This window comes from Pseudophryne corroboree, chromosome 1 (assembly GCF_028390025.1).
Source record: "Pseudophryne corroboree isolate aPseCor3 chromosome 1, aPseCor3.hap2, whole genome shotgun sequence".
NCBI classification, from domain to species: domain Eukaryota; kingdom Metazoa; phylum Chordata; class Amphibia; order Anura; family Myobatrachidae; genus Pseudophryne; species Pseudophryne corroboree.
Genome location: NC_086444.1, coordinates 448,163,712 through 448,178,049, shown reverse-complemented (window position 1 = coordinate 448,178,049; position 14,338 = coordinate 448,163,712). Strand labels below are relative to the sequence as shown.

At 46.1% G+C, this 14,338-nt stretch overlaps 1 protein-coding gene and 1 pseudogene across 1 annotated transcript in view; one reads left to right on the top strand and one right to left on the bottom strand.

Moving 5' to 3' along the window:
- PRMT5 (protein arginine methyltransferase 5) overlaps positions 1-14,338 on the bottom strand; it is a 126,057-nt gene that overhangs the window by 80,474 nt on the left and 31,245 nt on the right. The gene's annotated exons all lie outside the window — the stretch shown is intronic.
- On the top strand, positions 11,575-11,694 carry LOC134952394 (5S ribosomal RNA; annotated as a pseudogene).

Below are 14,338 nucleotides of genomic sequence, written 5' to 3'. Positions count from 1 at the left end.
CTGGGACTCCGTCAGGACCATGGGGATTATACCAAAGCTCCCAAACGGGCGGGAGAGTGCGGATGACTCTGCAGCACCGAATGAGAGAACTCCAGGTCCTCCTTAGCCAGAGTATCAAATTTGTAAAATTTTACAAACGTGTTCTCCCCTGACCACGTAGCTGCTCGGCAAAGTTGTAATGCCGAGACCCCTCGGGCAGCCGCCCAAGATGAGCCCACTTTCCTTGTGGAGTGGGCCTTTACAGATTTAGGCTGTGGCAGGCCTGCCACAGAATGTGCAAGTTGGATTGTGCTACAGATCCAACGTGCAATCGTCTGTTTAGACGCAGGAGCACCCATCTTGTTGGGTGCATACAATATAAACAACGAGTCAGATTTTCTGACTCCAGCTGTCCTTGAAATATATATTTTTAATGCTCTGACAACGTCCAGTAACTTGGAGTCCTCCAAGTCGCTAGTAGCCGCAGGCACCACAATAGGCTGGTTCAAGTGAAAAGCCGAAACCACCTTAGGGAGAAAATGAGGACGTGTCCGCAGTTCTGCCCTGTCCGAATGGAAAATCAGATATGGGCTTTTGTATGATAAAGCCGCCAACTCTGAAACTCTCCTGGCTGAAGCCAGGGCCAATAGCATGGTTACCTTCCAGGTAAGGTATTTTAAATCTACCGATTTTAGAGGCTCAAACCAATGAGATTTGAGAAAATTCAAAACTACGTTCAAATCCCACGGTGCCACTGGAGGCACTATTGGGGGTTGTATATGTAGTACACCTTTGACAAAAGTTTGTACTTCAGGCACTGATGCCAATTCCTTCTGGAAGAAGATTGATAAGGCCGAAATTTGAACTTTAATGGACTCCAATTTTAGGCCCATAGACAATCCTGCTTGCAGGAAATGTAAGAATCGACCCAATTGAAATTCTTCCGTTGGAGCCTTCTTGGCCTCACACCACGCAACATATTTCCGCCAAATGCGGTGATAATGTTGTACAGTCACTTCCTTTCTAGCCTTAATCAAGGTAGGAATAACTTCCTCTGGAATGCCCTTTTCTTTTAGAATCCGGCGTTCAACCGCCATGCCGTCAAACGCAGACGCGGTAAGTCTTGGAACATACAAGGTCCCTGCTGAAGCAGATCCCTTCTTAGAGGTAGAGGCCACGGATCCTCCGTGAGCATCTCTTGAAGTTCCGGATACCAAGTTCTTCTTGGCCAGTCCGGAGCCACCAGTATTGTTCTTACTCCTCTTTTCCGTATAATTCTCAGTACCTTTGGTATGAGAGGCAGAGGAGGGAACACATACACTGACTGGTACACCCACGGTGTTACCAGAGCGTCCACAGCTATTGCCTGAGGGTCTCTTGACCTGGCGCAATATCTGTCCAATTTTTTGTTGAGGCGAGACGCCCTCATGTCCACCTTTGGTTTTTCCCAACGGTTCACAATCATGTGGAAGACTTCTGGATGAAGTCCCCACTCTCCCGGGTGAAGGTCGTGTCTGCTGAGGAAGTCTGCTTCCCAGTTGTCCACTCCCGGGATGAACACTGCTGACAGTGCTATGACATGATTCTCCGCCCAGCGCAGAATCCTTGCAGCTTCTGTCATTGCTCTTCTGCTTCTCGTGCCGCCTTGTCGGTTTACGTGGGCGACTGCCGTGATGTTGTCCGACTGGATCAACACCGGCTGACCCTGAAGCAGCGATTTTGCCAGGCTTAGAGCATTGTAGATCGCTCTTAGCTCCAGTATATTTATGTGAAGGGACGTCTCCAGGTTTGACCACACGCCCTGGAAGTTTCTTCCCTGTGTGACTGCTCCCCAGCCTCGTAGGCTGGCATCCGTAGTCACCAGGACCCAGTCCTGTATGCCGAATCTGCGGCCCTCTAACAGATGGGCACTCTGCAACCACCACAGGAGAGACAACCTTGTTCTTGGTGACAGTGTTATCCGCTGATGCATGTGCAGATGCGATCCGGACCATTTGTCCAGCAGATCCCACTGAAATGTCCGTGCATGGAATCTGCCGAATGGAATCGCTTCGTAAGAAGCCACCATCTTTCCCAGGACTCTTGTGCATTGATGTACTGACACAGTTCCTGGTTTTAGGAGGTTCCTGACAAGTTCGGATAACTCCCTTGCTTTCTCCTCCGGGAGAAACACCTTTTTCTGAACCGTGTCCAGAATCATTCCCAGGAACAGCAGACGAGTTGTCGGGGTCAATTGAGATTTTGGAAGATTCAGAATCCACCCGTGTTGCTGAAGCACTACCTGGGTTAGTGCTACACCGACTTCCAGCTGTTCTCTGGACTTTGCCCTTATCAGGAGATCGTCCAAGTAAGGGATAATTAATACGCCTTTTCTTCGTAGAAGAACCATCATTTCGGTCATTACCTTGGTAAAGACCCGAGGGGCCGTGGACAAACCAAACGGCAGCGTTTGAAACTGATAATGACAGTCTTGTATCACGAACCTGAGATACCCTTGGTGTGAGGGGTAAATTGGGACATGCAGATAAGCATCTTTTATGTCCAGGGACACCATGAAGTCCCCTTCTTCCAGATTCGCTATCACTGCTCTGAGTGACTCCATCTTGAACTTGAATTTCTGTATGTACAGGTTCAAGGATTTCAGGTTTAGAATAGGTCTTACCGAACCGTCCGGCTTCGGTACCACAAATAGTGTGGAATAATACCCCTTCCCCTGTTGTAGGAGGGGTACCTTGACTATCACCTGCTGAGAATACAGCTTGTGAATGGCTTCCAAAACCGACGTCCTTTCTGAGGGAGACGTTGGTAAAGCAGACTTTAGGAACCGGCGAGGGGGAGACCTTTCGAACTCCAACATGTAACCCTGAGATATTATCTGCAGGATCCACGGGTCCACTTGTGAGCGAGCCCACTGATTGCTGAAAATCTTGAGTCGACCCCCCACCGCTCCTGAGTCCGCTTGTAAAGCCCCAGCGTCATGCTGATGGCTTTGTAGAACCCGGGGCGGGCTTCTGGTCCTGGGCAGGGGCTGCTTGCTGCCCTCTCTTACCCTTTCCTCTGCCTCGCGGCAGATAAGACTGTCCTTTTGGTCGCTTGTTTTTATAGGAGCGAAAGGACTGCGGCTGAAAAGACGGTGTCTTTTTCTGTTGGGAGGGGGTCTGAGGTAAAAAAGTGGATTTGCCGGCAGTTGCCGTGGCCACCAGGTCCGAAAGACCGACCCCAAATAATTCCTCTCCTTTATATGGCAATACTTCCATATGCCTTTTGGAATCCGCATCACCTGACCACTGTCGCGTCCATAAACTTCTTCTGGCAGATATGGACATCGCGCTTACTCTTGATGCTAGAGTACAAATATCTCTCTGAGCATCTCGCATATAAAGAAAAGCATCCTTTAATTGCTCTAGAGTCAATAAAATACTGTCCCTATCCAGGGTATCAATATTTTCAGTCAGAGAATCCAACCACACTACCCCAGCACTGCACATCCAGGCTGAGGCTATTGCCGGTCGCAGTATAACACCAGTATGTGTGTATATACTCTTCAGTGTAGTTTCCAGCCTCCTATCTGCTGGATCCTTGAGGGCGGCCGTATCAGGAGACGGCAACGCCACTTGCTTTGATAAACGTGTGAGCGCCTTATCCACCCTAGGGGGTGTTTCCCAGCGCGCCCTAACCTCTGGTGGGAAAGGGTATAATGCCAATAACTTCTTGGAAATTAGCAGTTTTCTATCTGGGTTAACCCACGCTTCGTCACACACGTCATTCAATTCCTCTGATTCTGGAAAAGCTACAGGTAGTTTTTTCACCCCCCACATAATACCCCTTTTTGAGGTACCAGCAGTATCAGAGATCTGCAAAGCCTCCTTCATTGCCGTGATCATATAACGTGTGGCCCTATTGGAAAATACGTTTGTTTCTTCACCGTCGACACTAGATTCATCTGTGTCGGTACCCGTGTCGACTGACTGAGGTAAGGGACGTTTTACAGCCCCTGACGGTGTCTGAGACGCCTGAGCCGGTACTAACTGGTTTTCCGGCCGTCTCATTTCGTCAACTGACTTTTGTAATGTGCTAACATTATCACGTAATTCCATAACTAAAGCCATCCATTCCGGTGTCGACTCCCTAGGGGGTGACATCACCATTACCGGCAATTGCTCTGCCTCCACACCAACATCGTCCTCATACATGTCGACACACACGTACCGACACACAGCAGCCACACAGGGAATGCTCTAATCGAAGACAGGACCCTCTTAGCCCTTTGGGGAGACAGAGGGAGAGTTTGCCAGCACACACCAAAAACGCTATAAATGTATATAAACAACCCTAGAAGGTGTTTTTGATATAAGCGCTTTTAATATATCAATATCGCCAAATTATGCCCCCCTTCTCTTTGTTACCCTGTTTCTGTAGTGCAGTGCAGGGGAGAGTCCTGGGAGCCTTCCTCACCAGCGGAGCTGAGCAGGAAAATGGCGCTGAGTGCTTAGGAGAATAAGCTCCGCCCCTTTTTCGGCGGGCTTTTCTCCCGGGTTTTAAGAAAACTGGCCTGGGTTAAATACATACATATAGCCTTAATGGCTATATGTGATGTATTTATTTTGCCACTAAAGGTATTTAATATTGCTGCCCAGGGCGCCCCCAGCAGCGCCCTGCACCCTCCGTGACTGAATCTGAGACGTGTAGCAACAATGGCGCACAGCTGCAGTGCTGTGCGCTACCTTCATGAAGACTGAGGAGTCTTCTGCCGCCTGCTTTCCGGACCTCCGTCTTCAGCGTCTGTAAGGGGGATCGGCGGCGCGGCTCCGGGACGAACCCCAGGAGGACCTGTGTTCCGACTCCCTCTGGAGCTAAGTGTCCAGTAGCCTAAGACTCCAATCCATCCTGCACGCAGGTGAGTTGGAAATCTCTCCCCTAAGTCCCTCGATGCAGTGATCCTGTTGCCAGCAGGATTCACTGAGATTTAAACCTAAAAAAACTTTTTCTAAGCAGCTCTTTAGGAGAGCCACCTAGATTGCACCCTTCTCGGACGGGCACAAAAACCTAACTGAGGCTTGGAGGAGGGTCATAGGGGGAGGAGCCAGTACGCACCATGTGATCCTAAAAGCTTTATTTAGATGTGCCCTGTCTCCTGCGGAGCCCGCTATTCCCCATGGTCCTGACGGAGTCCCAGCATCCACTAGGACGTTAGAGAAACTTTGTGAACGTATGGACTAACGACCAGGTCGCCGCCCTGCATAGTTGCTCAACAGATGCACCACCGCGAACAGCCCAAGACGCTCCAACTGCTCTAGTCGAATGAGCCCTAATTGAGTCAGGAACCGAAACGTTTGAGGACACGTAAGCCTGTCTGATGGCCGAAGTTACCCAACGGGCCACAGTGTTCTTAGAGGCAGGCCAACCTCGTTTGGGAGCATCAACCAATACCAACAAGGAATCCGTACGACGGAAAGACTCCGTGCGAGACAAATAAATACGTAAGGCCCGAACAACATCCAAGAGAGCCAAATGGGAATCTTCCCCCTGAGAAGATGACGGATTAAAAGCTGGAAGAACGATGTCCTGATTTAAATGGAATGCTGAAACAACCTTTGGAAGAAATGAAGGCTTCGTCCGCAGAACCACCCGATTGTCATGAAACACTAACAAGGGCGGCCTGCAGGAAAGAGCCGCCAACTCAGACACTCGTCTAGCTGAGGCAATAGCCAAAAGAAAAACAACTTTTTGTGTTAGATAACGTAGTTCCACAGATTCTAGAGGTTCAAATGGAGAATTTTGAAGGGCTTTAAGTACCAAGTTTAAATCCCAGGGAGGAATCGGAGGAACAAAAAGGTGGTTGAATTCGAAGTACACCCTGTAGGAATGTTTGAACCTCTGGGATGATTGCTAACTTCTTTTGAGAAAGAACCGACAAGGCCGAAACCTGACCCTTCAGGGAAGAAAGTTTTAAACCCTTGTCAAGACCCTCCTGGAGAAAGGAGAGCAGGCGAGGAAGTCTAAACAAATGCGGAGTCAAGTTCCTTTTCTCGCACCAAGCAATGTAAATACGCCATACTCTATGGTAAATGCCAGAAGTCACCGGTTTTCTAGCCCGAATCATTGTCTGAACAACCGCACGAGAAAGACCCTTTGCCTTCAAAATGTTGGATTCAAGAACCAAGCCGTCAAAGCCAGCCGATTTAAATCTGGGTGGCGACAAGGTCCTTGAAGAAGAAGATCTGGTCGCAGAGGGAGGCGAAAGGGATCTCCGACGACCATGCTGTTTAGAAGAGTGTACCAATGTCGGCGCGGCCAATCCGGAGCCACCAGAATTACTGCAAGGCCTTCTCGCCGAATGCGTTGGAGTAGACGTGGAAGCAAGGGAATTGGCGGGAACACGTAAGCCAGCTGAAATTGCCACGGAGCTGTTAGTGCATCGATCAGAAATGCTTGAGGATCCTGAGTTCTTGATCCGTAAAGAGGAAGTTTTTTGTTGAGGCGTGACGCCATCAGGTCTATGTCTGGCATTCCCCAGCGATCCACTAGAGAAAGAAATACTTCCTGGTGAAGTTCCCATTCTCCCGGATGAATCGTGTGACGACTCAAAAAATCTGCCTCCCAGTTTTCGACTCCCGGAATGTGAATTGCTGAAATCACGGGAATCCAACGTTCCGCCCACGTGAGAATCTGAGCAACCTCTCTCATTGCGGACCAGCTGCGAGTTCCTCCCTGTTTGTTGATGTAAGCCACTGCCGTGGCATTGTCGGATTGCACCCGAACTGGATGGCCTTGCACCATGGTCTGAATCCGAATGAGAGCATATCGGATCGCTCTCAATTCCAGAATGTTGATCTGTAGTTTTGACTCTTGAGTGCTCCAGCGCCCCTGTAAATGATGAGTCTGGAACACTGCTCCCCAACCGCTGAGGCTTGCGTCCGTGGTTACCATCATCCAAGACCAGACCGTGAACGGCGCACCCTTCCTCAGATTGTGACTGTGAAGCCACCACTAGAGCGACTGACGAGTCCTTATCGACAAGCGTATCAACTGCAGTTCGAGACGTGAATCCGTCCGAGTCCAACAGTGGAGAATCTGAGCTTGAAGAGGTCGGGCATGAAATCTGGCGTATAGAACTGCCTCGAATGAGGACACCATCTTGCCCAGTACCTGCATGCATCTGAGGACTGACACTGCCGGCAACTTTAACAGGGTTCTGATTCTGGCTTGTAAGTCCTGAATCTTGTCTGTAGGCAGAAACACCCTCTGGTTGTTGGTGTCGAATAGAAGACCAAGAAAAACCATTTTCTGCGACGGGAGTAAAGACGACTTTGGAAAATTGATTATCCACCGGAACGACTGTAGAGTCTCTGTCGTTAGACGCAGGTTCTGAGTGAGAATCTCCGGTGACGGTGCCTTGATCAACAGGTCGTCCAAGTATGGGGTGATGTTGACCCCTTTGCAACGGAGAACTGCGACGACATGACCCAGGACCTTCGTAAAAACCCGGGGAGCCGTAGAGAGACCAAAGGGAAGGGCCCGAAACTGAAAATGCCACGGCCCTACTGCAAATCTCAGAAGGGATTGATGTCCTATCCAAATTGGAACATGTAGGTATGCGTCCTTTATGTCTATTGAAGCCAAATATTCCCCTGGCTCCATGGCTGCGATAATGGAGCGAATGGATTCCATCCTGAATTTTTGGGATGAGAGGTACGGATTGAGAGCTTTTAGATTTAGAATGGGTCGAAACGAACCGTCCGGCTTGTCCACGAGAAAAAGACCCGAGTAAAAACCCCGACCTCTCTGAGGAGCTGGGACCGGAAGGATTACTCCATTTTGTAATAATGTTGCTGTTGCCTGAAGGAGAGCTTGACGTCTGGAGGGGTCGTCTGGGAGAGGTGTGACAAATAGTCGGATTGGGACTGTCTCTTCGAAATCCAACATATATCCTCTGGAAATGACCCCCATTACCCACCGATCTGGTTTCGATAGGAGCCACACTTCCCTGAAGTGAAGTAAACGAGCCCCAACCTGTATTGATCCCTCCAGAGGGCCCGAAGCGTCATGCCTCAGGCTTGTCGGCAGGCTTACTGGCCGGTCTGCGAGTAGCCTGAGCTCCTCTACCTCTGAATGATCCCCTCCGTGGAAATCTGGAGAAGGGCCGAAAGGACTGGAAGTTACCTCTGCCCTGCGTACGAAAGGAACGAAATCTTGTAGGTTTTGGTTTGTTAGGAGCAGACGGAAGGAAAGGGCTCTTTCCTCCCGTAGTATCTGAAATGATCTTCTTTAACTCGGATCCAAAGAGAAACTCGCCTTCAAAAGGAACTGCCGTCAAGGTCTGCTTTGAGTCCGAATCAGCATTCCAAACCCTAAGCCAAAGAGATCGTCTTGCGGATACTGTTAAGGCAGAAACACAGGACTGTAGCGCCACCGAATCCAATAAGGCCTCACCCACGTAAGTAAGGGCCTCAGAAATCTGTTCTGCTAATTGAATGGCCTCCGACGGATCGTCTGACTGCATCCCAGATACAACCTGTGCAAGCCACTCATCTACGGCTTTAAGCACCCAGGCACTCGCCAGAACTGGACGAAGAGAGACACCTGATAAGGAAAACATAGATTTTAGTAATGCTTCTATCTTCCTATCGGTAGAGTCTTTTAAAGTCACAGACTGTACTGACGGAATAACCGTAGCTTTTGCTAAATGCGAAATAGGAGCGTCTACCTTTGGGGCAGTCTCCCAAAACTTTGTATCCTCCTCTGTAAAAGGATATAGAAATTTTAACTTTTTAGGAGCCTGGAAACGGGAATCCGGTTTTAGCCAGGGTTCTTTTAAAATATCCGCAAAGTGCGAGTAAGAAGGGAAGGCAGTAACCTGTCTCTTCTGTCGTTTGAAGAAAGGGGAAGAAGTCCCGGCTACTGCCTCATCCTGAATATTAAGAGTCTGACGAATGGCTTCGATTAGTAGCCTAACACCTGAACTAGTAGATAATTCCTCATCTTCCCAAGCCGAATTTTCGTCCCATTCAGGATCTACCTCCCCTTCTTCCAATGGAGATGTCAGAGTATCCAACTCCTCTCCCGGAAACGTAATAGCGGGCAACGGCTGCGTTCGCTTAGAAGCCGCCGAACTACTAGCAGAATTTACAAATTTATTTACAGACTGAGTCAAATCAGTGAGACACTTTCCCATATTCTGGGCCCACAGCGGTTCCACCTGAGTCTGGGCCAAAGCTGCTTCCGACCTTGACTGACGCAAATCTGAAATTGCATCCACCATAGCCTTGACCCAAGGGGGCATTGACTGATCTGTGTATCTGGCCTGCTGATCTGCCGCTGGTGCCCCAGAGCATGATGTACAGAGGGTCCCTGCGTCAGCACTCCCCTTAGCCAGCTTTGTGCCACATTGTGAACATGAGAAATAAACCACTGAGGTTGTTTTTCCCTTTGCAGGTTTCTCTGGCTTACTGGTCATTTTGTACTCTGATGTACTATGTCTTGTCCCCCAAGTGTGATCCCCCGCCTCTTATACTTGCGGTTTTTGTGTAAGTGTGATCCCCCTCCTTAGCACAGCGTCCCCCCGTCTGCAGGCAGAGAAGATGGCGCAGTGAACAGCAGCGCGCGCGCGGGCAGAGCTGGGCGGGAAGACGGCTCTGCCTCTGCCCGCCTGACGTAACTTCTCTCTCACTCCGGCAAAACCGGAAGTTCGGCACCCGTGCGCCGCTACACAGAGCGGTTGTCATGGCAGCACAGCAACGGTCCCAGGGAGTGAATAACACCCTCCCGGACCTAAACACAGTCCGCCCCCACCAAATTACATCCCAGTTCAGTCATCCGGCTGTCTGTGGATGTCGCGCACTCCGGGGGGGGGGCGCGGAGGAGAGGGGAGAGAAGCGACGGTGTGTGTGTGTGTGTGTGTGTGTATGTGTGTGTGTGTGTGTGTGTGTGTGTGTATGTGTATGTGTATGTATGTATGTATGTATGTAGGCGATAATTTCGTCAGAATGTAGACTGGAGGATGTTTAAAACTGGGTACCTGTAACCGACACCCCTCACCAAAAATAGTCACCCAAACAAGAGGCCAAAGGTGAGGGGTATCTAGGATCCATCTCGCAAACTTGTTGGCTGTGTATTCTTTTGGTTGTATTTTATTCATATAATTTTATATTGTGAACTGTGTAAAAACTTATATGTTCAATTACATGGTATTAAAATAACTTTTTACTAATTGGCCTCTTGTTTGGGTGACTATTTTTGGTGAGGGGTGTCGGTTACAGGTACCCAGTTTTAAACATCCTCCAGTCTACATTCTGACGAAATTATCGCCTGAAGAAGTGTGTAAATACATTCCATCTTAGCGCACTTGGGAATTTGTATTTTATTCTGTATGTTTTGAGGTCTCCCAACAAAGATCTCTCCCGAAGTGCTGCTCCTAGGTTGGCACGAGATAAAGATACTATTGTGATATATATATATATATATATATATATATATATATATATATATATATATATGTAAACAACAAGAAAAAATAGCGCCACTTGTGGTAGGTTGGCCCTCACTGCAAATGTAGAATGTATGTCCAAATTTTACACTCCCTTGGTACAAAGGGTGTCAGCTGGCCCCCAAAAATAAAAACAGCAGTGGTAAATTGCTGTAAAAAATGTTGTAGAAAGCCAGGAAATTGGGTGCGAGCGACCAATGGTGTCTATATTAAAGGAACATAAAAAGGATTGTATATAAAAAAACACGTATTTATTTTTGCACGATAAAAAAGAGAGGGGGAGGGTAATACACTGCGGTTTTATAAAAAATTCATAAAACACAATAATTAATATAAAATGGAGTAAAAAGTAGAAGGAATAAAAGAAGGTACAAGGTGCATATCAATTGGTAGTATATGGCATATCAATTTGGTAGTATATGTATAAAAATGCTTATCTTAGGTACAGGAGGTAGGTCTGAGAGCATGCTGAGACCCATAAATAACAAGAAAGAACCTCTCATCAGGTGTGTAGGTAGCTATAAGTGTGGACACTGCAATACCTGCAAATATGTACATCCAAATCGAAAGACTTTTTCTGCAACAGGTGATATGAAAGAATTCAAGATAAAAGAATACATGAACTGCAACTCAACCTCTGTGATCTACCTTTTGGAATGTGACTGTGATAAAAAATATATTGGGAAGACAAAGAGACAGTTAAAACTAAGGATTCAAGAGCACGTCCGAAACATCAAAAATAAGGTGGAAGCACATGCAGTTTCTAAACATTTCCTGCTACACCACAATTCCAATCCTGAGGCCTTAACATACAAAGCCATAGAACATGTCACACTTGGCGAAAGAAGTGGCGATCTGGCAAACCTGCTATCCAGAAGGGAGATGTTTTGGATATTTCAATTGAGGACGATGCATCCGGCTGGATTTAACGAAAGCTACGAAATTTCTCCTTTTCTTTAAGTACCTTTTTGATATTATCTCCCTCTTCCCCCCCCCCCCCCCCCCTTCTCCCTTATAATAAACACTGTGGTGTTTGGGAATGGCGCTCTCTTCTTATTTCTAGACTATTTTACAGTTGTAAAAAACTTCTGGTGAACTGGTGCTAAGGAGACTACAGCCATACCAAAATGGAACGCCCACCCTCGTCCGATCGTGGAAGCTAAGCATTTTTATGGGCCTGGCTAGTATCGGGGAGGGTGACCTCCAGAGAAGACTAGGTGCTGTAGAGACAACGCATGCACGTGAAAAGTTCCTAAACCAGTAAAACAGCTGTTATTCTAAATCTTCACTTATATAAACCTTAAACGTTTTTGGTTTTTCACCTTCCTTTATTATGTATGGATATTATCCTACGCACTACTCATAAGACACACTAATGTATTTATACACTTTTGCACTAATTTAAAATATAACTGAATTAGCACAGGCACTTTTAATAATTTATAACCTAATAAGCAATATGCATTATTTATTTATTTTTATTTTTTAAATTAATTATATAACACTAAAATGAAATCAATATGCATATTTCATTTATTTTAATAAAATTAATTATCTAACACTAAAATGAATATATAATTGGTTCGAATGAAGTCCATCACAAAACTCTGGTAATTCATATATATTTTTTATTTCCTCCATATGTTTTCTGGACAAGCTCCATATTAATACACAGCTTAAATGAAGAAGCTACAGACTGTATATTCAAAGAAGAAATAATCCGCCATTGGGACCCATTATCAATGATATCAGAAACAATGTTTGCGTTCCACGTGCGTTCCAAGATAAGCTTCCGGAGACCATTCGCTGAATTAAGTTCCCACAGGAAGTGACGCACAGAGATTTCCGATTCCAGAGTGCGGTTCACGATGCATCGCGCTTCCGGGTTCCTGTATGCAACGTGACATCCGGTGAAGTGTACGACGACTTCCGGGACAAGACACTGCGCGGGAGTCGGCGCAAGCGCAGAAGGACTATTGAAGAGACATCCGTCACCCGAACGTGATCTCGGGAATTGACGCATGCGCAAAAGAACCCGTCACACTACAGGAAGTGGGGCGGAAGTCCGGGATGCCAGTACTCATATAAACAATTAATAGATAACACTCACTAAACTGCTCGTTTTCTAAATTGATGTTTATAACTAGCTCTGTTCTGAAGATACCCATTACCTACATATAATTTGTATAAATTTGAAAAACACACAGAATATGTGGTTTTCCCTCAACATCACTTTGGGAGGAAGTGATGTCATACACAGTCTAATTGATAGTGGTATAAATAGGAGCTCTGTCTCAGTACCACACCACCCTTGATGAAGTCCTGAAGGACGAAACGCGTTGGGCACTCCATGATCTTTCTCAGACCTACCTCCTGTACCTAAGATAAGCATTTTTATACATATACTACCAATTGATATGCACCTTGTACCTTCTTTTATTCCTTCTACTTTTTACTCCATTTTATATTAATTATTGTGTTTTATGAATTTTTTATAAAACCACAGTGTATTACCCTCCCCCTCTTTTTTATCGTGCAAAAATAAATACGTGTTTTTTTATATACAATCCTTTTTATGTTCCTTTAATATAGACACCATTGGTCGCTCGCACCCAATTTCCTGGCTTTCTACAACATTTTTTACAGCAATTTACCACTGCTGTTTTTATTTTTGGGGGCCAGCTGACACCCTTTGTACCAAGGGAGTGTAAAATTTGGACATACATTCTACATTTGCAGTGAGGGCCAACCTACCACAAGTGGCGCTATTTTTTCTTGTTGTTTACAAATCTTTCTCGGTATTTCTAAAAATTAGCTGCCTGGTGGGAGTTTCTCCTCACAAACATGTTTAGGAACAACGAACGCACTACAAAAAGAAATGACCTATGTCAGAGAATATTTAATGAAAATAAAACCGTGGACACACCCACCCCCCCATGTGACCTAGATGACCTTTTTTGGGGGATTGAGAGACTTCTCACAAAAGAGGTGAAAGCTTGGTGGGATGTCAAAGGTTTAGAACATTACATTTCAGTAGCCAGAATCCCTAGAGGATTGAGGGTAACTAAACAACCTACTTTTGGAAGTAATAATACTGAATTCATGGAAAAATGGGATGCTATCCTACACACCTGCTCCATTGACCTCATGAAATTATTAATTATGGAGAAAAAGAATATACTGATGGAGCTAGAATCATCCATTAAAGAGAAGGAAGCAGAAATTGACAAATTTAAAGATAAGGAGGACTGCATTATCAATGGAAAAGTATTAAGTAAGAAAATGGAACGAATAGAGGAGGAAGTAATTAAAGGGAAAGAAAAGAAATTCTTACGGGATAAAGAAGACTATGAGCAAGGGAAGATCAAGAATTGGAGCAGATTTAGAGCTCCAGGTTCTTATCAGAACAAAGCTACCAAACAGTACTGGAAAACGATACCCAATGACCGATCTAGGAACAAAAATCAAGACACCCCTAATGACTCAAAATTTGGAACCACAACCAAAAACAGGTTTTCAATATTACAAAGAAGGGGATCCCAGAGTGACAATGATTTTTTATCCCCAAGCACAGGCACAAGACAAAAGGACAACATGAAGAACCAGATAAAGGAAGATATCAGACATGCCTCCCCCCTAAAAAGACGGTTTATAGAAGACGAGGAAGGCGGGGCGGCAGGAGGAAGAGAACTCAAAAAGCGGACATTTCTACATCAAAACCATTAACTAAGGACATCTTCAACCTTTCACAACATACTCTCTCACAACCGGAAATTTCCTTGCTAAATAAAGGCCTATCCTTTGCCCCAACCAGCGGCATGAATAAATTTGAAACTTTCATAGACCTTAACAAGTTCGTACGAAAATTAACAT